Source organism: Sceloporus occidentalis, unplaced genomic scaffold (genome assembly GCF_023333645.1).
Source record: "Sceloporus occidentalis isolate IW3139 unplaced genomic scaffold, rSceOcc1.0.p SCAF_45, whole genome shotgun sequence".
NCBI lineage: Eukaryota > Metazoa > Chordata > Lepidosauria > Squamata > Phrynosomatidae > Sceloporus > Sceloporus occidentalis.
Window position 1 is genome coordinate 6,745,570 of NW_028317025.1, and position 24,150 is coordinate 6,769,719.

A 24,150-nucleotide genomic window follows, 5' to 3' on the forward strand; every position below is an offset into this window, starting at 1 on the left:
TGTCTTGTATACAGCACAAAACATGTTGCCCAGAGTTGGAGTGAGAAGTTCAGCATTAGCCCGAGCTCAGGCTCAGCTATCTGGAAAAAGAGTTCCTATCAAATCCAAAGATGCTATAGATGAACATCAGGTACAGTTCATATTTTTGTATAAAACTATAGTTGACAATTACTACTACCCTTCACTTAAAGTAAAGATCACTATGAATGGACATCTGCTGTATGGCCTGCCCAATGTGTCTGAGAATCATGTGTGCAAGAAAACTGAGGCTGTCAGATGGTGTTATGTATGGATTAGGGGTGGCTGCTGGATATAGTTCTGTGGAAAGAGTAGAGGGGTCTGCCAGATAGTGTTTGCTGGAGAGGTGTGTGCAGAGAGGAGAGGGGCTAAATTGTAGGGAGGCTGCTGTATATTGTTTAGGGCTGCTAGTGGGTAGACTGCAATACTGTATTGTGTGGAAGGGGAATGAGCTGCTTGATATTATTGTGTGCGGGGGAAATAATCCAAAAAGGAGAAAAGAGAGGTAGATGAATGAAGGTTAGAGAGAAGAAATAGGGAGTCAGCGAGTGAAAATAGAAAAGGGTAGATGAGAGATAAGTGGAGCAAGAAAGGGAGGAGATAAAACAATTAGTGGAAAAGAGTGAGAAAAAAAAGAGCACATTATTTTAATGGCATTGTGACAAATTGTTTACTAATGAAGATGATTTAGAACTGTGGCTACTCTCTCTAGAAGTGGGTGTCCCAGCCAAGATGACTCCATACACACAATATAGAATGCTTAATGAGGTAAAACAAAGAGTAACATCTGAAGGCCTGAATGAATAGTTATTATTTCTGTTCATGAGTCTACCGTATGCAAAACATCGAGTAGCTATGGAGTCTGTGGCAGGACGCCACGGAGGGAGGCGCTGCTCTCCAATTTAGCAAATTTTGCCGTTTACCTGAAATTTGCCAAAGACCACCCTGATGAAACTAAGGCTGAATTGAAGAACAAGCACCACTAGGTATGGTGTAAAAAGGGCAAGGCATACCCACGTTAAAGCGCCATCCAAATGGTGGGGGGAGCATCATGATTTAGGGCTACTTTGCTGGACAGCATGTTATTATTGAGGGAACAAAAGTATCATACAAGATGATATAAGGGTGGCTGTCTGCCAACTGAAGCTCATTAAAAGCCGTGTAATGCAGCGGGACAATGACCCTAAATATCGAAGTAAATCTACTACAGATTGCCTTTTGGAGTGGCCCAGACCTTAAGCCAGTATACATGCTGTGGAATGACATCAGACATCATAGTAATATGACTGATTTTAAGCAGTTCTGTAAGACAGAATGACCTACGTTTTAGTGCAAGCCCGAGGAAATGTTAGCTGTTTGCTAGATGCTGATATCAGATATATACATGCTCTCCAAAGACGTTGTTACCTTGTTGCTTTTTCCTAAGCTGTGAATAAACAAAGAAATATATTTTTAACTTCAGACAGAATGGAATGACAGTTTTTACAAACTTGTGCGAAATAGAAATGTGACTGTAAGTGCTCCTGGAGATCAGGGTCATTATGTAGTCTCCTCTTGACAAAATCTCCAGACTTGAAAGTCTCCATTCTGAAGTTTCTGTAAGGAGCAAACTTATTGATCAGTCTGAGGTCCACTATTTAATGCAGTTTGCTTTGAGCACAATAAAAATGTCAGAATTTCCCTGATTGAAAGCCAACACAGGCTTTTTAGCTCTTTTGCTAAAACACACTTTTAGGGCTGCAACTAACGATTATTTTAAGCCTCAGCGTAAGTGAAGGTGAGTAACGGAGGCTGTCTGTGCGATGCAGACCCCCACCGGCTGACAGAGAGGATGATCCTCTGTCAGCCGGTGGGGGTCTGCACGATGCGCACAGACAGCCTTCGTTACTGCCCTTCACTTACGCTGAGGCTTCTATGAAGCTGCAGTGAAAGTGCCTGTCAGTAACGGAGTGGGGAGAGAGGCAGAGTGATGCATGGGAGGGGGAGGAGTCTGAGGGGTGTATGGGAGGGGGGAGAGAGACGGAAGTGAGAGACCGACCGACAGTGAGGGGAATCCAGGTCCCCTGCAGCGTTGCGGGGGATCTGGATTCTAGTGTTATAATCCGATCCCTGTTTGAGGTCAGATTATATAAAGAGAGGAGTTTTTCAGAGCATTTGCTCTGAAAAAACCTCCTTTCATTATCGATTATTATCGATTTTATCGATTAGTTGTTTCAGCCCTACTCACTTGTGGGATGCTTGTACAAACATCCTGGAGGACAACTGTTTAGCTCCAGTTGATGGCCCCAGGAAATTAAAGGACATGTCTGAAGTGGCCCCATCCAATCCTGCTTGTAAACTTTGGGCCCGTGCTGAGAGAAGTTATTTCTAAACCTGGCTTCTTTTGCAGTTCTTATCTCTCATAGCATATTCTAAGATAGCTTCCAACTCTTTCTTGAAAACCCTTTTGCCTAGGAACATAATGTCACAAAAGCAAGACCTGGAGGCATTTTCAGCAGATCAGGATAGTCTCTATAAATCAATTTAATTCTTCTTGTAAAATCTTCCTTTACCTGTTGCAATGAAAATTTTAACCCCTTGATGACAACTGCCGGTCCGGGCACGTCACGGAAAAACATGTCGTTAACGACAAATGACGTGCCAGGACCGTCATTTGTTAAAACGGGTGAAAAAAATCGATCCGTGATCGATTTATTTTCTTTCACCCAAACAGCGTTGCTGTAATGCCTCGACCTCGAGGCATTCAGCAACGCCACGATCGGCCATATCTGGCCCCTCCCCGGGGCGTCAACATCCGCCATACAATGTATGGTGGCGGATGCCCGTTTTAAAAGCGTTTAGGAGGCGATCAACGATCACCTCCTAAACTTAAATGGTGTCGCTGGAATGCCTCGATCAGAAGACATCCAGCGACACCAAACACTTACCCTAGGATGGACTGTGACCGCTCCGGAGAGCGGTCACAGCCGCAGCTGCACGCAGTCTTCACCATCTGCAGGGGAACCTTCAAGTTGAAAAAAATTAAAATATATTTATAAAAAATATATTTTTGTGAGCAAGTCCTAAAATTAGCACATTAGCTTAAAACAATTCTCGCATTGGAAAGAGTTAAAATACTGGCATATTAAATGCCCATGGGGTGTCTACTTTTAAAAAATGTATGATTTGATGGGATAAATTGAATTGGCCGGATTCAACAATGTCCCAATTAACACGGGGGGAAGGATGGCCACACATCTAATTTCCAATTAGAAAAATGCACACGTACCAAATGTGGCCTTTTAGTTCCCCCCAAAAATGACAAACCCATGCATGTGGGGTATCACTGTACTCAGGAGATGTTGCTGAACACATATTGGGGTGTCGTGTGACAGCGGCATATACCAGGAGCTGTAAATTCATACATAACATAGGTGTGTGGGGGGAAAATACACACAAAAGAATACTACTGCAAACTTTGAAAAAAATTCTGGTGGTAAAATGTGTGCATGCAAAGAGTTAAAATACCAGCATTTAAAATACTCTGGGGGAAAACTGTGGAGATTCCCTCTATTGATATAGTCACTTCCAAACTAAATACTACATATTCCTACAAAAAAATTCTAGCTAGAGGTTCAGGCAACACAAAAAAATTCTCTATCAGATGGAAACCATGGTATTCTTCATCCTATTGTATAGATATTTGAGGTTCTTTAGTATATTTAAGGATTCCAGACCTACTCTCTACAATTTAACAAATGCTATCTGTAACTACAGTCATCCTCACTGGTATGGCATGTCAACTATTAAAACTATTCACTATAAATTACTTGAGCAGATATACACTTTTTTTAAAAAAAAATTCACTCTGTTCTGTTCCTCTTCCTTTACAGGGAAGTTTTCTTGTTTACGTTTTTTATTACCTTATAACGTTACAATGTAACTGAGATACATGCTTATCAAGATGGTTTGAATTTTCAATGTAATGACAGCTGCGACGGTCTTGGTTTGATCATAACTGACAGCTGTGACTGTCTCCCATGTATTACTATTGGTGTTATTTGTACTTCTTATTTCTTTGAAAATTAATAAAAAAACTATTGAAAGTAAAATACTCTGGGGTGTCTAGTTTTCAAAAATATATGGTTTTGTTGGGCACACTGAAATGTGATAGTGACATATACGAGAACCTTTTAATTCCTACCTGAAGTAAAATGTGTGTGAAAAAACAAATGCAAAGAAATGACCAACACAAAGTTTGACAAAGACTGGTGGTAGATATGGTGCATAGAAAGAGTTAAAATACTAGCATTTGAAATACCCTGGGGTGTCTAGTTTTCAAAAATATATGGCTTTATTGGGCATACTGAAATGGCCCGGCTCAAAGATGTACCAAATAGGGCATGGGCAGTGGATCCCCAAATGCCAAAGTTCAACATTGAAAATGCGCATGCCCCAAATGTGGCCCTTTTGCCCCCAAACAGCCAGGCAAAATCATTCATGTGAGGTATCGCTGTACTCAGGAGATGTTGCTAAACACATTTAGGGTGATAGTGACATATACCAGAACCTGTTTATTCATACCGAAAGTAAAATGTGTGTGAAAAAACAAATGCAAAAAAAATTACTACCATAAAGTTTGACAAAGGCTGATGGTAGAATTAGTGCTTGGAAAGGGTTCAAATACTAGCATTTGGAATACCCTGGGCTGTCTAGTTTTCAAAAATATGACTTGATGGGGTAAATTGCATTGGCCGCCTTCAAAGATACCCGAAATGGCACATGGGGGGAAGAATTACCAGATTTGGAAAAAATGGCTTTGAAATAGCAAAACGCTACATGTACTTATTGCCCCATAATGTGCAGAAAAAAGCAAAAAAAACATAAAAACATTGGGTATTTCTAAACTCAGGACAAATAGTAGAATCTATTTAGCAGGTTTTTTCATTATAGATGAGTAAAAGATTTTTCAACTAAAAGTTAGAAACAGTCATTTTTTTCTAAATTTTTCACGATATTTTATACTTTTTTTAATAGTAAATAATATGATACAATCAAAACAATGTCATCTAAAGAAAGCCCTTCTTGTCCTGAAAAAAAAATATCTAATGTGTGTGGGTTCAGTAAACGGGAAAGAAGAAAATTACAGCTAAACACGAGCAGCGCAGAAATGTTAAAACGGCCATTGTCACGAAGGGTACAAAAAGTAAAATCAGCCTTTGTCACGAAGGGGTTAAAGAGCTGGCTACAGATTCTGATGTCCTGTTAGGCCAGAAGATGAAAGATGCCTCAAATTCTTGCATTGTAGCTTATTTGGTCTTTTGGTACTTAGGGTCTGATAAATGTTTGTTGTCCTTCAAAGGAATTCCCATTCTTCTGGTAGCCTAAGTGACAGAAGCATCCTCCCAAACAACAAACTGGATTTCTTATTATCCTTTTACTTCCTCCATATCTAACTGAGCCTTGGAGCTCAGGGCGCATCCAGGACATAAAGTCAAAGGCTGTCTACTCTTCAGCCCTGGAATTACATCCTGTAAAACACAGAAATAAAATATACAAAATGTAGAGAAAAGGAATAGACATACCTGGCACTTTCAACCTTGAAAGAGAAATGTGGAACAACGTCCTAGTGTCACCCAGCATAGGCACCATCATCTGTAAAGGAAGAAACCGAACAAGGAGTAACAGGAAACCCCACAGGCAATCGCAAACTGCTGGGTCCTAAACGCACTGGGTCCCAGGAAAAAGGCATCTGCAGTGAATACATTTGGCCATGGAGATCAGTGTGGGCGTGTGCACCAATGTGCATGTTAACAATGCAGTTCTGATAGACACCCAACTAAGGGCATCTCACACCTCTCACCCTGGAAATGTGCTGACCCTGCTGAGGGAAAAGAAGGAAAGCATGCCCACACTTCCAGGGAACAGAATCAACAGCACACAGATGACAAATAATGCTGTATTGACAGGTCCTACCTGGGACCCTTTTGTGCAGATTAAAAGGGAGGCAGCACTCGGCTACCCTGGAACTGGTAAAAAAACAAAAGTGCTGCAGAAGGTAACCTGCTTACCTAAACAAAATGGGGTAGGGGAAGAAAATAGGTTGGAGGACCTATCTGACTAGGTTGGAGGACCTATCTGACTAGGTTGGAGGGCATACAGTAAAGGAAAAAATTATTTGTACGTTTGCCCACTGACAAAGACATGATCAGTCTATAATTTGAATGGTAGGTTTATTTGAATAGTGAGAGACATAATAACAACAAAAAATCCATAATAACGCATTTGAAATAGGTTATAAATTGATTTGCATTTTACTCAGTGAAATAAGTATTTGATCCCCTATCAATCAGCAAAATGTCTGGCTCCCAGGTGTCTTTTATACAGGTAACAAGCTGAGCTTGTTACCTGTATAAAAGACACCTGTCCACCAGTGGCGTCTCCAGCTTTCATATTTAGAGGGGGCACATGGGGGGCCAGGGACCAAAGTAGGGGGGCCAATTATAAAACGGTACATATACACTATATATATATATATATATATATATATATATATATATATATATATATATATATATATATATATATATACACACACACGTTAGACGTGCATTTTTAACTACATAATATGCACTTATCTCTTTGAAGTTAGCCCCTGCTGCCGATATATAGAAATATTACACCCTGCTTCTGATATATATTAATATTAACCCCTGCTGGGGATATATGTTGATATTAGCCCCTGCTGGGGATATATGTTGATATTAGCCCCTGCTGCGGATATATACTTATATTATACCCTGCTGCTGATATACAAAAAAATTATACCCTGCTGCTGATATATATATAAATATTTGACCCTGCTACCAGTATATATTAATATTAGCCCCTACTGCCAATATATATTATTAGTCACTGCAGCCAATATATATAATTAGCCCCTGCAGCCAATATATATTAATATTAACCCCTGCTGCCGATATGAATATAAATACTAGACCCTGCTGCCAATATATGTTAATATTAGCTCCTGCTGCCAATATATGTTAATATTAGCTCCTGCTGCCAATATATATTAGCCCCTGCTGCCAATATATATATTAATATTAGCCCCTGCTGCTGGTATATATTAATATTGGACCCTGCTGCCGATATATATTAATATTAGACCCTGCTGCCGATATATATAGTATTGGTCCCTGCTTCCTATATATATTAATATTAGCCCCTGCAGCCAATATATATATATTAATATTAGACCCTGTTGCCAATATATAAATATTAGCCCCTGCTGCCAAAACATATATAAATATTTGCCCCTGCTGCCAATATATTTTATAGTGAAAAAATATCCAAGCATTTCCTTGGGCCCCGCTCAACGCTTCCTTGCATGCAATCACTCCCTCCGCCACCACAACAAAAAAAAGAAATATTTCCCACACTGACTGCAGATCAGGGAAAGACCGTGAGAGTCAGTCCTGCACCGTGACATTGAGAGGTCCTCTCCCCTGTAATCATCCCCAGAGTCCCTTTATCCCCTCATTCACTAAACCATACCGCTCTTTTACTTACACCCTGTAGTTCAGGTATAGATCAAATAAACAACACATGGAAACAGCACATGCAACTAAATGAGATATAAAAAAAACAACTTGTATTTGCAGGTATACATAAATAATGTATGGAAACATAGCATTGCAGTTATAAACCAACAGAACACACAAACCCAGCATTGCAGGTATAGATCAACTGGAAATCACATGTACACTCAGCACTGAAGGTATAGATCAAATAAACAACACATGGAAACAACACTCCAGGTATTGATCAACTGAATAAGACATACAAATCCTATATTTGCAGGTAAACATAAATAATGTATGGAAATATAGCCGATACAGATGAACAGAATGACACAAAACCCAGCTTTGCAGGTATATATCAATTGGAAATTACATATAAACTCTGCATTAAAGGTATAGATAAAACACCCTAAATTACAGGCATAGATCACTGGTCACACACCCCAAAGCCAGCCCTGGTGTCCACACTGCCCACATAAAACCCGACCAGCACCCAAATTACATATTGTGTCAACTTTGTCCCCAAACAGCTGAACGTACGCCAAGTTTGTCCCATAAACACCTCTCCCTCCTAATCTATCCTATCTACCCCCTCTCCCTCCCAATCTATCCTATCTACCCCCTCTTCCTCCCTATCTACCACCTCTGCCTCCCTATATACCTACTCTCCCTCCCAATCTATCCTATGTACCCCCTCTCCCTCCCAATCTATCCCATCTACCCCCTCTCCCTCCCAATCTATCCCATCTACCCCCTCTCCCTCCCTATCTATCTCATCTACCCCCATCTCCCTCCCTATCTATCATATCTATCCCATCTACCCCCTCTCCCTCCCAATCTATCCTATCTATCCCCTCTCCCTCCCAATCTATACCTATCTACCTCTTCTGACTCTCTAACCCCCTCCTAACTTTCTACCCCCCTTTGAAGTTCACTTACCTTGGGCTTGTCCAGCGGTGAGATCGCGAGGTCTCTGTATCCCTGGTTCTGCAGTGTGCGCGGCTTCACTGCCGGGCGCCGGATATGACGACATATACCGGCGCCCGGCTTGAAATGCCGGCACTGCGACCAAGGCAGAGGCCTCGCGGTCGCGGAGAAGAGTGAGAGGCGCCGAACGGTTGCTGAGAACTTAATCCTCAGCAACCGCTCGGCGCCTCTCTTTCTCTCCTCCGGGTCTATTAAAAAAAAAAGCCGGCGTTTCAATTGTGGGGGCACACCGGGGGGCACAGCATGATGTTGGGGGGGCCATGGCCCCCTCTGGCCCCCCCCTGCCGACGCCACTGCTGTCCACAGAAGCAATCAATCAGGTTCCAAACTCTTCACCATGGCCAAGACCAAAGAGCTGTCAAAGGATGTCAGGGACGAGATTGTAGACCTACAAAAGGCTGGAATGGGCTGCAAGACTTGGTGAGAAAGTGACAACAGTTGGTGCGATTATTCGCAAATGGAAGAAACACCTAGCGGAGTTTCAATGATCATGAAAACGGTGAGGAATCAGCCCAGAACTAAAAGGGAGGATCTTGTCAATGATCTCAAGGCAGCTGGGACCATAGTCATCATGAAAATAATTGGTTACACACCACACTGTGAAGGACTGAAATCCTGCAGTGTCCGCAAGGTCCCCGTGCTCAAGAAAGCGCATGTTCAGGCCAGTCTGAAGTTTGCCAATGAACATCTCAATGATTCAGAGGAGAACTCGGTGAAAGTGTTGTGGTCAGATGAGAACAAAATCGAGCTATTTGGCATCAACTCAACTCGCCGTGTTTGGAGGAAGAATGGTGCCTATGACCTCAAGAACACCATCCCCACCGTCAAACATGGAGGTGGAAACATTATGCTTTGGGGGTGTTTTTCTGCTAAGGGGACATGACAAATTCACTGCATCAAAGGGACGATGTATGGGGCCATGTACTGTCAAATCTTGGGTGAGAACCTCCTTCCTTCAGCCAGGGCATTGAAAATGGGTCTTGGATGAGTCCCCAGACCTTAATCCCATAGAAAATCTGTGGAGGGAGCTGAAGGTTCGAGTTGTCAAATGTCAGCCTCGAAACATGAATCACTTTGAGAGGATCTGCAAAGAGGAGTGGGACAAAATCCCTTCTGAGATGTGTGCAAACCTGGTGGCCAACTACAAGAAATGTCTGACCTCTGTGATTGCTAACAAAGGTTTTGCCACCAAGTACTAAGTCATGTTTTGCAAAGGGGTCAAATACTTATTTCACTGACTAAAATGCAAATCAATTTATAACTTATTTGAAATGCGTTATTCTGGATTTTTTGTTATTCTGTCTCTCACTGTTGAAATAAACCTACCATTCAAATTATAGACCGAGCATGCCTTTGTCAGTGGGCAAACGTACAAAATCAGCAGGGGATCAATTAACTTGTTCCTTCACTGTATCTCCTATAGCTACTAGGAATGACTTGGAATGCTGCCGGTGGTGTTTATTTTTTTCTGGGTCTTTGTGTGTGTTTGCGTGTGTGTGTGTGTAGTATAAAAATAACAATAAAAAATGAATGCATGTCATTCTGCACTTGTACCGGGATCTTATAACTTATTGCTGGTCTGGGCTATTGTTAAATGTAGTAAGATTCATAAGGAGCCACAAGTCATGCTTTTTAACAAGTTCTGTGTTAAAGATGCTACTGTAATTTTATAAGCCACATCTCTTTCATACACCTTTGTGTTATAACAGGCATACATGAATAACCTCAACAAGAAAAAATTGAAAGGTGTACAGTCATCATTTGATGACCTAAGTGACATTTCAGCTAGTGAACTGGAGACTGAAAGAGACAAGCAAAATAAAACCCCTGCCAAGGCTGAAGAGAGACCTAGCAGGTTCCTGAAGAAAAAGCAAATGCTCATCAAAGAAGAATCAGGTGATTCTTCAAACAGCAATGCAATCACACAAGACAAAAGGCCACTGCCTACCCATGCACACACTACCCATCCAAGGAAGCCAGACAGTGCTGCTCTGAGGAGGTTGGAAGAAATTGAGAACAGACATAAACTAAGGTATCATGGAGTGTTGTGATCAGAGGCGTATCTACTGAAAATAGCGCCTATGGCAAGCACTGAAATTGTGCCCCTGTCCAAATATCTAAAACCCATTTACTAGCCCCTGCTGCCCACATATATATATATAAATATTAGTCCCTGCTGCCGATAGCAGGTATAGATCAACAGACAAACCCAGATCAATTGAAATTCATTTGTGATCTCAGCACTGAAGGAATATATACCCTCCCCCAACCCACTATATACCCTCTACCCCCCTACCCACTATATATCCTCCCCCCTACCCACTATATACCCTCTCCCCCCGCCCACTAGATACCCTCTCCCCCCCTACCCACTATATATCCTCCCCCCTACCCACTATATACCCTCTCCCCCCCTACCCACTATATACCCTCCCCTCTACCCACTATATAACCTCCCCACATATACCCCCCCCATAGTTCTCTCACCTTGAAGTCCAGCGATGGGAGCACGATGCTGCTGTCATCCTGCACCGCTTGCTGGTGCCCGCTGCTTCACTGCTGAGCGCCGTAATATGACGTCACATTTCGGCGCCCGCGCAGTGAAGCAGCGGGCACCAGCGAGCGGCTTTTAAACACTGTCTTCTTTTTTTGATGCAGGGGAGAACGAGGGGCGCCGAGCGGTTGCTAGGCTCCCCTCTCTCTCCTTCGCATCAAAAAAAAAGACGCCGTTTGAAAGCCACTCACTGGCGCCCCCTTCAAATGGCGCCTATGGCACGAGCCATAGGTGCCATACCCTAGATACGCCTCTGATTGTGATATGTACTCATTTTCAGTTTTGATCTCCAACATTACCGATGTAGTTTTTTATTTCATGCTCCTCCGTATATTTACTTATTTTTTCACAGGAAGCCACAGGCAGAAATCTCAGAGAATGACTCTGATATGTGGACCTCAGATGAAAGGCCATTTTCTACTAGATCAAGTAGTGACTTTAGTCCTAGAGGAAAAAGATTTATGAAGAAAATAATTTATACCAAGGGGCAGGGACCTGTCATACCGAAAGGGGGACATGTAGAAAATAAAAAAAACACTTTTGAAAGTGAAAAAGAGGAGAAACCTATGCTGGTTAGGAGGCCAGTGGAGATATCAGATGATGTGGACAAGCTGAGGAATATCCCAGTGAGTTGTTTTTGTGTTATTTCTTTTTTCCTATAGTGTATGTGGTTAGCATGACAAATATATAAAAGAGCTTTTATAGGCTCTCGTTGTCCTTTAGATTCCAGCAGTAGTTAATATATAGGGGCTTTATATTCCTGTGGAGAGTTGTGGTAATTTGTTTTATATTCTAAAAACTAAATGTTGTTGATATCATTATGAGGAGATGGATCAATTGAAGTTTATTAGAATCTGTATTTTGGATATGTTCCAAGAACCCATATGTGTTCTTATATGTGTTTTCCCTTTGTGTCTATGTAATTAAGGCTCCTTTCTGTGCTTGGTTCTGATTTTAGGCACACAGGAACTGCAATCTAGTTTCTGTGTCCACTGTAGAAAATGAATGTTTGATGCTATGACTTTAAGTTGGGACTAGAATAAGCTAATTTAGGTAAATTAGCTAGTAAATTTTACAATAAAATTAGTGTTTTCGCTATTCTATTCAACAAATATGCAACACCAAATGGAAACATAGATGTAAAGAACTTGGCGGAGGATAAGAAACATTCTGTCCATCTAGCCAATTTTTCCTGACTGTAAAGACTTTGACCTTAATCAGTCCAGTCTTACCTTAATTTAAGATAGCTGTGTGCCCATCCAATGCATGTTGAAATCCACCTACTGTATTATCCACTACCACTTTTGCTGGGAGGCTGTTCCATTTATCCACCACCCTCTTGATAAAGTAAAAGTTCCTTACATTACATCTAAGCCTCTAACCCTGTAGTTTTAGGTTATGAACATTCTCACATTTCTCCTCCTAAGATGCCTGGCAGATCATTTTGCATTTTGACAAGTGCTTAAAAAAAACAAAGAACAAAAAAATATATTTAGTAAGTTTGTTAGTTTAGTAAGTTAAGTGGTGTTGGCTTTTTGGGAAAGTGTGAGATTTTATTTATTAAGATTATTTAGTTGGCGGGTGATTACATTGGTGGCACATGCATGCCAAAGGAAGACCATCAGAATTACAAACTTGATAACATTCAACCCCTTGCCAATTATTTTCGAATCAAATTTACTTCAATTTTAATCCCTCCCACCCCATGGATAAATCTGTGATAAAAATTCCAAGCTTGAAATTTGTTCCAATTTAGAAATTTAGTCCCATAATCATGAGAAACCTATGCATGCGAGGCATTGCTGAATTTAGGGAATGTTACTGAATGTGAATTGTGAAGACATTTTTTGTACTTGCACATAAACAGTCAGCCAAACTAGTGAAAGTTTTATGAACTTTGTTAGTTATTTTACCAAAACCTTTATTTTTTTATTATTTTTTTTAGATATAAATATAAATAGGTCAAGGACCCAGTCCATCTGTAAAAATTAAGTTTGGGAAATGAAAATGTGTATGTTCCAGTTTAGCTCTCTTTTTATCTCATCTTTCCATTTCTTTTTATCTCTCCTCCCATCTCTTTATCTCTCCCTTTTCTCATTAACCCCCTTTACTCATCTATTCCTTTTCTCTTTATCTCTCCATTCTTCCTCTCCTCCATCTCCTTTGACTTTATCTATCCCCTTTGTCCACATCTCCCCTCCTCCTTATTATCTCTCCCCTTGCCATTCCTTGTTTTCTCTGCAACTTTTCCCCATGTCTAATTCTCATTCTCTCTCTCCTTTCTTCCCAGCTCTTTTTTCTCATTATCTCCCCCCTTCTCTCCATTGTCTTACTATCTCCCTTCTCACTAAATATATATCTCCCCCATTGCTTACCTTGCTGAGATCCTGTGGTGAGAGCGCAAGGCCTCTGTCTCACTGCTCTGTCGCTGTGTAGGTGGCGTCTCTGCTGAGCCAGGGGTGGTTTCAGAGTCTGACCTCGAAGGACACATACACTAACACACATGGAGCCACTCGCACTAATGCACGCACACAGGCACTAACAAAAACACAACTAGGCACTCAGCACTAACACACATGCTAACGTACATACATACCCAGACAGGCAGACACACACACTAACACACCCAGGCAGACACTAACATACATACGTACATACATACTCAGACAGGCAGACACACACACTAACACACCCAGGCAGACACACACACACTAACATGCATACCCAAGCAGGCAAACACTAACATGCATACCGAGGCCGACAGACAGACACACATAAACGCAGCTCACTTGCCTCAGCCTGTCTTTGGTGCAGCTTGCCCTGCACACTGCCACGCTTTACCTGTCTCCCCCTCCCGCCTCAGTTCATCTCGGAGGGAGCAATGTCCCCATTGCACCGGATCTGCCAATGTGCTGAGCGCCGGCATATGACGTCATGCCAGCGTTGACAGATTTGCAAAGGAGTGGTGAGGGCTGGTTGAAGGGAGATCTGTGATATACCCAACCGACCCTGCTCCTCCAGCACATCTGCGTGTGGGCGCCTCTAATGCAGCGGATTGGACTACCCATCCAGTCCACTACAGGACCTGCTCCCATCTCTCTCCTTTCACCAAGTGATACCTATTGAGATCCCTTAGTCTTTCCTGGATAATTTTTATCCTTCAAACAATTAACTATTTTGTGGCCCTCCTAAATTCTTCAGTATTTTGAAACTTATATGAAAACGTCAGTACTTTTTCAGAGAGTGGCTAAATAAACATGGACACATCTGAAGTATTAACCTTTTTATAAAGTAAGCAAAAGGATAAAAAAAATTGACCCTTGAAATGCGTTCTATGTTGTCTTCTACTGTAAAAGTCTGTATATTTTACATATATATATATGTACATTTTAGAAAACACCAAGATCACCATCACCCCCTAGCAAAGGATATCCACGTAGAAGCCTGCAACTGTCGCCACCAAGTCATGGCTCACCCAAGTCCCTTGACGATCTGTTTCTCAGAACAGAAGATGTGAGCAGTGCAAGTTCCAATGGTTAGTTTTGTTGTTGCTTTCAGTTCATTCTAATCCATGCATGATAATAAGTGTGGAAAGTGACCTTTTAAAGGAGGACGGTTCTAAAAGCAACCCACTGCTCATTTGACAGCAGAGCTCTGAAACTTAAGACAAAAAATAAATATATAATTTTAAGAGTTGTTCTTTAGACTGCCTTGAATGTTACGTTAAAATTATGTTTTCTTTAATTGTACTTCCCTAAGATCCTAAAACCCAGTGTGTAGCATTTGCACCATATTTTCAGCCACACCTGATTGTGTTCTTTTACCTGCTGCACTGATTTAATATCCTTGCGACGTTGAGGACTCAGGATGTAATAGCATCAGCTGCTTATCATGTACGGCTACTGTACGGCAGAGCTAGAGGGAGACTGGAGAACAGTATTCTGTTAAGCAGGAGCACCTATAAAACTTTTTTATATATATTAAGATATTTCATACGGTGATCACATCAGTAGTATTTATACTTCTGATTTTTTACTCTTAAGGTTTATTTTTTATTGGTTTTTTTTTAATTGAATTGTTTTACTAATTAGGTGTAGAGTTAGGGTTACTTAGTATTGAATTTTAACATTAGGGCTATTCAGTGTAAGAATTAGTGTTACTGAGTGTAACATTTGAGTTTAGTTAGGGTTTTATAGTTAGTAAGTTGTGTGAGTAAGTTGGAAGCCGTTAAGTAAATAAGTCAAGTTTTGTTTACTTTAGTAAAAAGTACTTTAGTACTACTGTAGTAACTGAGGAACATGTTTTTTGGATGGCTGATTAGAAGCTTGCGCAATTACATGGGTGGCAAGTGCTTGCCCAAGGAAAATAATCATGAGAATGACAGACTTGATAACATTCACCCGCTTGTTAAGTTTTTACAAATCAAATGTGTTCAAATTTTATACGCACCCCCCCTCCAAAAAATGTTTGTGTTTCTAAGACTGACAAAATTACAAGTTTGAAATAAGAAATGTGCATGTTTTAATTCAGCATTGCAAACTTATGCAATTCTGGAACTTGGGGGATATAACCTAATGCAAATTGTGAGGATTTTTTTTGTACGTACACATATATAGTCAGAACAATTGTGAAATTGCAAATTACTACCAAATATGGAAGAAGTTAGTATGGAAATGGCTGCATAAAACATGCTAATGTGCCCCTAGTTGAACATCAGGGCTGACCATACTGCCTCAAATGATACATGGGTCCAGTAAATCAATTGAAGATCAAAGAAAACCAAACCTGTGTATATTGAACAATGTTAAAAAAAAATGAGAATTTGTTTTGTTTGTGCACATATCTAGTCAGAGAACCCCCCCACCCCCCAAAAAATATGCATATTTTATTTTTTGTACCATCAAGTTTGCAAGATTTGATGTGATAACAAATTTGGGACCGCCATACTACCTCAAAAATCATATGGGCCCAATAAATCCATTGCTTATATTTGAAAAATAAGATTGGAAAAAATGAATGCATATTCCAATTTAGACCCTATAACATCCTAAAAAACATGACATATCTATGTATGTGGGACTTGGCTTTTATCCAGGAAATGTTGAATGAAAATTAAGATTTTGTTCTGTAGTTGCAGGTTTTCCATTTTTGCACACTTTTTTCATATTAAATTTTAATATATGTAAATGAGAATAGTTTTAGAAGAAAGCCCAAGACATCCTTAAGAAATATATGGTTTGTGCCGGTATAATAAATGAGAGAGTGAGAAAATACAGTTAAATGCTGAAACCCCTTGCATCCTTGCAAGCTTAATATAGTGTAAAATATCTGCATCCTTAAGGGGTTAATAATCATGTTTTCCTCCTAGATGTCAAGTTTAAGTTATTGAGTCTTGATGAATTGTTTCCAGCTGATGGGGGAAAGGTGAGTAGTGGTCAGGCATTCCTACATAAAATATTTCCTATTAAGACTAGTCATTAATGGATAACAATAGGATTTTAATTTCCTCAGCATTCCTACACTCTCCATGAGAAAGTTGACAAGGGGTCAGGGAGGCAATGTCCATCCGGGCTGCTATGATTTAACCCAAGTACCAATGATGTGCCATGCACATCCCGCAAAAACAGTCAGGTAATGACCAATGACCTGTGTGGTGCGGCATGGCATTAAACAAGCTTAGAAAGCATTCTAAGATCGCTTTCGTCACATAAACAGTGTTGCTGTATTGCCTCGAAATACACCAAATGAGAGAGAAGAAAATTACAGCACTGCAAATCTGTTAAAAGAGCCTTGCTCACAAAGGGTACGAAAATTAAAAAAAAACAGTCCTTAAGGGGTTAAAGATGTTGGGCAGCTACTGGACACTCTCTCTTGTCTTTTAATTGTACCTTCTATGCTCCTGTTTGTATTGATTCACAGATGTGCATAAACAAACGCACAATACTAAGCAGGTCAATTACTCTAACAGAACTTTTGGCAGTTGAAAGGGGTTTTTAAGTTTCACAAATGTCCTATGGAAGGGAACACAGACACATGTGAATTATTATCCCTTGTAATGTAAGGGTTGCAATTCAATGCATGTCTTTCCTTCTACTGTAGAATACAGCATCTATATTATACATCAATATTTTAAGTATTTTTTTCTTTGTTTTGTAGAAGACACCAAGATCACCATCACCCCCTAGCAGAGGATCCCCACGGAGAAGTATGCGTCAAAATCACCTGTTAAAAAGCTTCACATCTCAATCCAACCCCCCTTCTCAGGTGCTTTCAAGGGTACTCTCGCCATCAAGCTATGGCTCACCCAAGTCCATCAACGAGCTGTTCCCCACAGATGAAGATGTTAGCAGTGCAAGTTCTGATGGTTAGTTTTGCTGTCCCTTTCATTTTGATTGCATTTGAATAGGTGGCGAAACTAACTCTATAGAAAATGACCCTTTTAACAAACAACCTACTGGTAATTTGACTGTAGCTATAAGAAGCTTTATATTTAATTTTTATTTTATATATATAATACTTTTATATTTAATTTAATTTTAGATTATTTTGCTTGTGTTCCTCTGACTGCTCTGTGATTTTCTCTAAAATTGGTCTGACAGCATTTACATACGTAGATATTGTCCAGCTGTGTATTTTAAATGTACACTAAAGTCATAATCCAGACTCCAGTGCACTTTACTGCATGTAAGTGTGTAGTATTTATGCCTTCTTAATTCAAGCATAAGAAAAGATACTGAAATTCCAGTATGTTTGTAGCCCATCAGGTTTGCGTTACCCCTGTTTTTTTGGTCTAACCGACTTAACTGATTTAATCATACTGTTTTCTTCCTAGAGTTCAAGTTGAATATATCAAGCTCTGATGACTTGTTCCCAACTGTAGATGAAAAAAACGGGAGAAAGGTGCGCAAACAGTCATGCTTTCCAACAGAATACAGTAAATTAAAAAAAATCTAAACAGCCGTAATGTAAGCATATTACCGTACTTTACAAAAGGCATAGTGTTTTCTTGTTTTGTTAATGTACAATTACTGGTGAAATGGTGTTACAGGGTGAAAGAGGGCTTATATGTAAGGAGAAGATTGGAAAGGCTATTTTCCCTATTAATCTTTAGTAATTCTTTACATTTTTAGTGCTATGTTTTTTTCTTTTCATTAACCTTTCCTTACCAATGTTTTTTAAGTATCCTACATACCATAGGTTTGTTTTTGCCATTTTTACCATATAAGGGTTTAATATGGTTTAATTAAGGTGGCCCTCTTCTTTATTTGATGTACTCTCGCAGGAAAAAAATAGTTTTTGTTTAGGAAACATGCAATGAATCGTGTAAAGAAGGGTATTTTTTTATAAATTGTAGTCACAATGGTAATGTGAAATGGTAAAGTCCTAATCTTTACCATTTCTGCTGGAAAGCCAATCTATGTATCCACCTCTCTGTGTTTTGATTATGTTATAGCTGTATCTTTTTTCAGGAGATACAAACTGAAAAATTTGATACACAGAATGCACAGCTATCAAATGTCCAGGGCGTAGTACCTAAAAAAACAAAGAGTAAACGATTATTCAGTAGGAAGGAATCCTCTTCTAGTGAAGAATCCATCTCTGTGGTGCTCACCGAGACAAGTGGTGGCTGTGAAAAGCAGCCTGTAAAGTATGAAAGACGGGCGAGCAAAGCAAAGAAAGTAACCTTAAAGGATGTGGCTGTTCAGGCCAGAGAATCTGGATTCACCTTTCACCAGCCACACGGTAAGATGTGCTTGTGGAAAATGTGAGCTTTATGCTTTCCTTTATGGAATAATTGCCAACCTCCTAAAATTCCCAGGACCTTCAACTGTGCATTAACTAGTTTTAACCAGAGATGGAGAATTGGTCTACACGAATCACATTTTCGTTAATTTAGCTGAATTTATCAATTCATTAAACAACCTCTACTCAGTAAATTGCAAGTGTTTGCAAGTAGGATAAAACTCACTTTGCTACAGTAAGCTCATGGGAGTTAGACATAAATCCAACTTGCAAATTCACCAAAGCAAACTTACATGAGCAACAAAAAAAAACAAACTTAAAAACCTGCATGCAGGAGATGCAAGTGTATGTAAGTTTAGCTTTTTGTCACCAGGGGTTTTTACGCCCCTTAGTGACTGGAGCCTTTAGCAGTTTTTCCCATATTTTTGTCGTGATTCCCCTTTTCCCTGTTAGTGTAAAAACACCATTTTACATACATGTGTTTTTTTCTTTCAAGGATGCATAGGACTTTCTTTTATACCACTTTTTGTATAGTCAATCATTTAGTAGTATTATCTGTTATTTATATAATGCCAACGTGGTATAAAACCAGCCCTCAATCTATGCCAAAAGCTCGGTCCTCTAGGGCAGGGGCTTCCAACGTGTGGCCCGTCGGACTTCGAGGTGGTCTGCGTAAGCAGACCATGGGCCTGCAGACCGTCATTCAAGGCGGCCGCCCAGACGCGAAGTTCAAAGCAGCCGTCGTGCGGCCATGAAATTCAAAGCAGCTGTCGTATGGCTGTAAGACCGCCGGCCGCCTAATGAAGGCACACGCCGTGCGGTCCAGTAGCAGTAGTGCCTCGGTTCTTCGTCCCGCCCCTTTTAAGACGTGACGTTCAAGGGGGCGGGCTCACAGGAAAGTTCCTCCTGACAGGGAGAGGATCATCACGTCGGAGAACAGCAGGGGAAAAAAAAAAATCACAAACATTTAAGTATTGGGGGTTATAGGAAAGTGGACCCATATTCAAGGGGGGGGGGATTCCCTTGGGAATATAATTAAATAATACAAAAAAGGGGTGGCTGGGTTGTGGCATTACAAAATCAATAGAGGGGGTGGCTGGGGGTAATACACATGGCAGTGGGGGGCATCAATAGACAAGAGGTTGGTTGGGCATCACATTAGCCAATACAAAAAGGGTGGGGGCATCAATACACAAAGGGGGACAATACACAAGGCTGTGGGGGTCATTAATCAATACACAAGGGGGCAAAAATACAAAAGGGGCAGTTAATGACAAAGCAGTGTAGAAAATAAAAAATTGATGCTTCAGTGCGGCAGAGCCTGTCCTAGTGTGTGTGTGTGTGTGTGTGTGTGTGTTTGGGTGTCGGTGTGGCAGAGCCTGTCCTGGTGTGTGTGTGTTTGGGTGTCGGTGTGGCAGAGCCTGTCCTGGTGTGTGTGTGTTTGAGTGTCGGTGTGACCGAGCCTGTCCTGGTGTGTGTGTGTTGGGTGTCGGTGTGGCAGAGCCTGTCCTGACGTGTGTGTGTGTGTGTGTTTGGGTGTCGGTGGGGCAGAGCCTGTCCTGGTGTGTGTGTATCGGTGTGGCAGAGCCTGTTCTGTTATGTGTGTTTGGGGGGGTCGGTGTGGCAGAGCCTGTCCTGGTGTGTTTGGGGGTCGGTGTGGCAGATCCTGTCTTGGTGTGTATTTGGTTGTCTGTTTCCTGGCACTTTACTTATTGCAGGAATAAATAGAAATATTTTAATTTTTACTTATTCAGAGATAAAACACCCTCCTGAATTTGTAGTCACTTCAAAGGACAAAACTTTCTTGGCCCAGAAATCAGTGAGAGGAAAAGTAAAGGTTTTGTGTTATTTAAGCAGAGAAAAGAAAAATGTTGGTGCGCTAAGCTCAAATATTACAAATGTGTGAAATGAGGCCTACCAAGCAATGAGCATGCTGCAAATACAGTGTATTGGCTGTACAGTGTATACAAAAAACAAAAACTGTCTGCGAGTGTGCCTTGACGTGGCGGGTGAGCTTAATTATGCTTTGGCCGGCCTTGCCTCCAGTGTGCATCAGCCATCTTAAATCCAGCTTGTACCCACAGTCTGCTCCAGCCTTGTGCAGTTTTATTTGGCTAAACTTGTTTTAAATGGTTTGTGGACTGACTTTGTTTTACTGTTCAAGTAATTTAGTATTAATAGAATGACATCAACTGGAGGACATAAAAGTTGATCAAAAAACTGCTTTTTTCATTATTGTCAAATTAACCCTGTATTAATATGCATTTTAAAGCTAAAAGGCCATATTTTCTCTCAGTGAAAAATGAGTGCGGCCCACGCACACATACATTTCTGGTGAAGTGGCCCACTGCAGAAAAAACTGGGACGCCCCTGCTAGAGTATTTATCAAAACAAGCAAAGGTATCTTATCAAATAAGCTGGTTTATTTACAAACAATAGCTACTATTTGTACAGTTCACAATGGTTGTACACGGTATCGGGTTGCACAGTTTGCGGTAAGAAGCAATTCATTTTTACCAGCTTCCATGCAGATAATTTTTTCTGGTCTAGGTTGCCCGGCTTCTGCTGTCGGAGGTAAGAAAAGCTATATCATTATATTATTATTTATTTTATATCATGCCATCATATTCCGCAGCTCTGTACAATGGGTAAACCATTGACGTAAGTAGTAGTAACATAATATTTGACTTCCAGAAACAGGTGAGGAGGTCCCTGCTCAAACAAGTTTACACCACGCTCCTATACGCATGCACACACACACTGAATAATATACACTCACACTATAGATGTACCCACTGACAATACACACACTACTACCTCTCCCTCTTACCTCCACTGCAGCTCTGGTTTCTATCTACTGCCTCTGCAATGTTCCCCTACAGCCAGACCAACTCCCCTGCATAGGGAATTGGGAGGGGGTATATAGGGCAGTATACCCCAGATTTTTATTTTTTTTATTATCTCACCTCACCGTGTGCAGGTAGGCTAAGAGGGGGGGTAATCGTAACTGCCAGTGATTATTAGAAGGTTCTGGATAAGTTTGTAAGATCGTGAGCAGGGCTCTATCCACCTAATGCAGAGCTCGACAAATACCACGCCTAGGCGTTTGCCAACCTGTTACATCCCCCCAAAAATGCCCCCACGTCGCCACAATCGTGGTGATCGCGGGGGCGCTGCTGCTGTCTGCCCAGGTGTCTGGGCAGACCAGCACAGCCACTCCGAGCTCGCACCCAAGCCTCTGATCACTCCCACGGAGTGAAATTCTGTAGGCTGAAAACGCGATTGCCGGCAAACTAGCAATTGCGTTTTCAGCTGCCAAAGACAGCTTCAGGGAAGGGGGTTGTGTGTTCATCGGGTCCCCACACAAGTGCTGCCTGATCGCTCCATGAGAGGGAAAGTGCAGCGTTAATTAATGTTTTGTACGGGGCTCTGCTGCTGGTGGCAGGCAGACCAGCAACAGCAAAAACGAGCCCCCACAAGCCCTTTGATGACTCCTGTAGGCATGGAAGCCTACAGGAGCCATCAAAGAGACTCCTTCCTGCAATGGCTGGTCTATAGACCAGCAATTGCGTCCCAGCTGCCAGAGGCAGCTTCAGGGACAGGGGGAGAGTGTGGAGACCAGCCCCAACCCTCCCCTGCTGCCTGATCGCTCTATGAGAGCGGCAGTGCAGCGTTAACCCTGGGCACCTGCCCAGCCGGATATAAATAAAATAAAATTCGCGCATTTTATTTATATCCGGCTGGGCGGTGCCCAGAATAAATTATTTTTCTTCATACATTTGTGCTGGAAACTATTTGTTTTACCCACTCGTGGCTACGAAGGATTGAGGGAGTTTGGAGGAATCATAACGACAACCAGCTTCTACACGCTTGACACACCAGTTGTAACTGTAAGTGTACATCCATTATGGCGTGCCAGACCGCATAACGCTACTACACCATTGTGTTTTTTATGCCGTTTCTTTCCTTACATATATACCTCACATACGAACCGCAGGGTGGTTGCATATTGGACTCTGACCAGCACAGACACACTGTGAGTGCATAAATACACCAGATATTATATCATTGGGTCTTAACTACTACACCATCATAGTTTTTTCTTTTTATTTTGTATTGCAAACCGGTTTACACAAGCCCCCCTAGTGGACCAAATTTACCTTTCCGACACCAGGAGTGTGTCGTTACGGGCTGCAGCTGGGTATCTGGTACAAAAGGAAAGTATATATTATTTTCCCTTGAGACACCCTTTCATACTGCTTTTCATATATCTTTTGTTCCCAGCTGCCAGAGGCAGCTTCAGGGACAGGGGGTTCTTTGGTCTCCCCGTAAGTGTGGAGACCAGCCCCAACCCTCCCCTGCTGTCTGATTGCTCCATCAATGCAGCGTTAACCCCTTCAATGCCACAATTGTGTATGACACATTCGTGGCATTGCAGGGGTTAACATTTGTCCCCCACAAGCTTGTGGGGACTAAATATCAGTCAATGCTGTGCTCCAATGGAACATCAGCATTGAAAGAGTTAAAAAAAAATATAATTTATCAAAAAAAGAATTAAAAAAAAAAATAAAAAAAAAAAGCACTGACCTGAGTTTAGGAAGTGGGCTGATGATGATCAGATCACTCCTGACCAACTGTTAGTTTAAAAAAAATCCTGTCTCCTAACTTTTTTAGCTGGTGCCTAGATTGACAACAAATTTGTCAAGCCTTGACCTAATGTATCAGTTTGTCTTAGTCTGTGAATTCTAGTCTTGTTACACCCCTTGAATACATGTATTGTAAGAAATTGGTGCTATATAAATAAAAGATAATAATTTTAAAACTGTATTTGTATATGTGGCTGCCACATATTACCTGGACTTCATGCCTACCCTTAGAGAAAAGCTGGGGTAACCCCAAAATATAACACGTGTCTCAACCCCTTACAGAACGAAACAGGTTGCCATTCTTATTAATCACTTCAATGCACTGTTCATGGCACTAAATTAGATCCATACAGGAGATATATGTTATTTGAAATTCCTAATCTTTCTTTTTCTCACCTTGCAGTAGGGGGTAATTTGGCCCCAATGTTGGACATAAGACTAGACCGGAATGACCCCTCAGCCCATAGGATACCCCCTCACAAGGAAGGTATCCATAAGTTTACCATCTACATTTGATAGATCCTTGGCAGTCATAGAACGACAAGGCATTATACCCATATGTCTAGGGCACATTTAACCTGTCAGTTTACTCCTTATGACTGGAATAACTTGGACACCTTTGTTCTTAGAGATCGTGGAA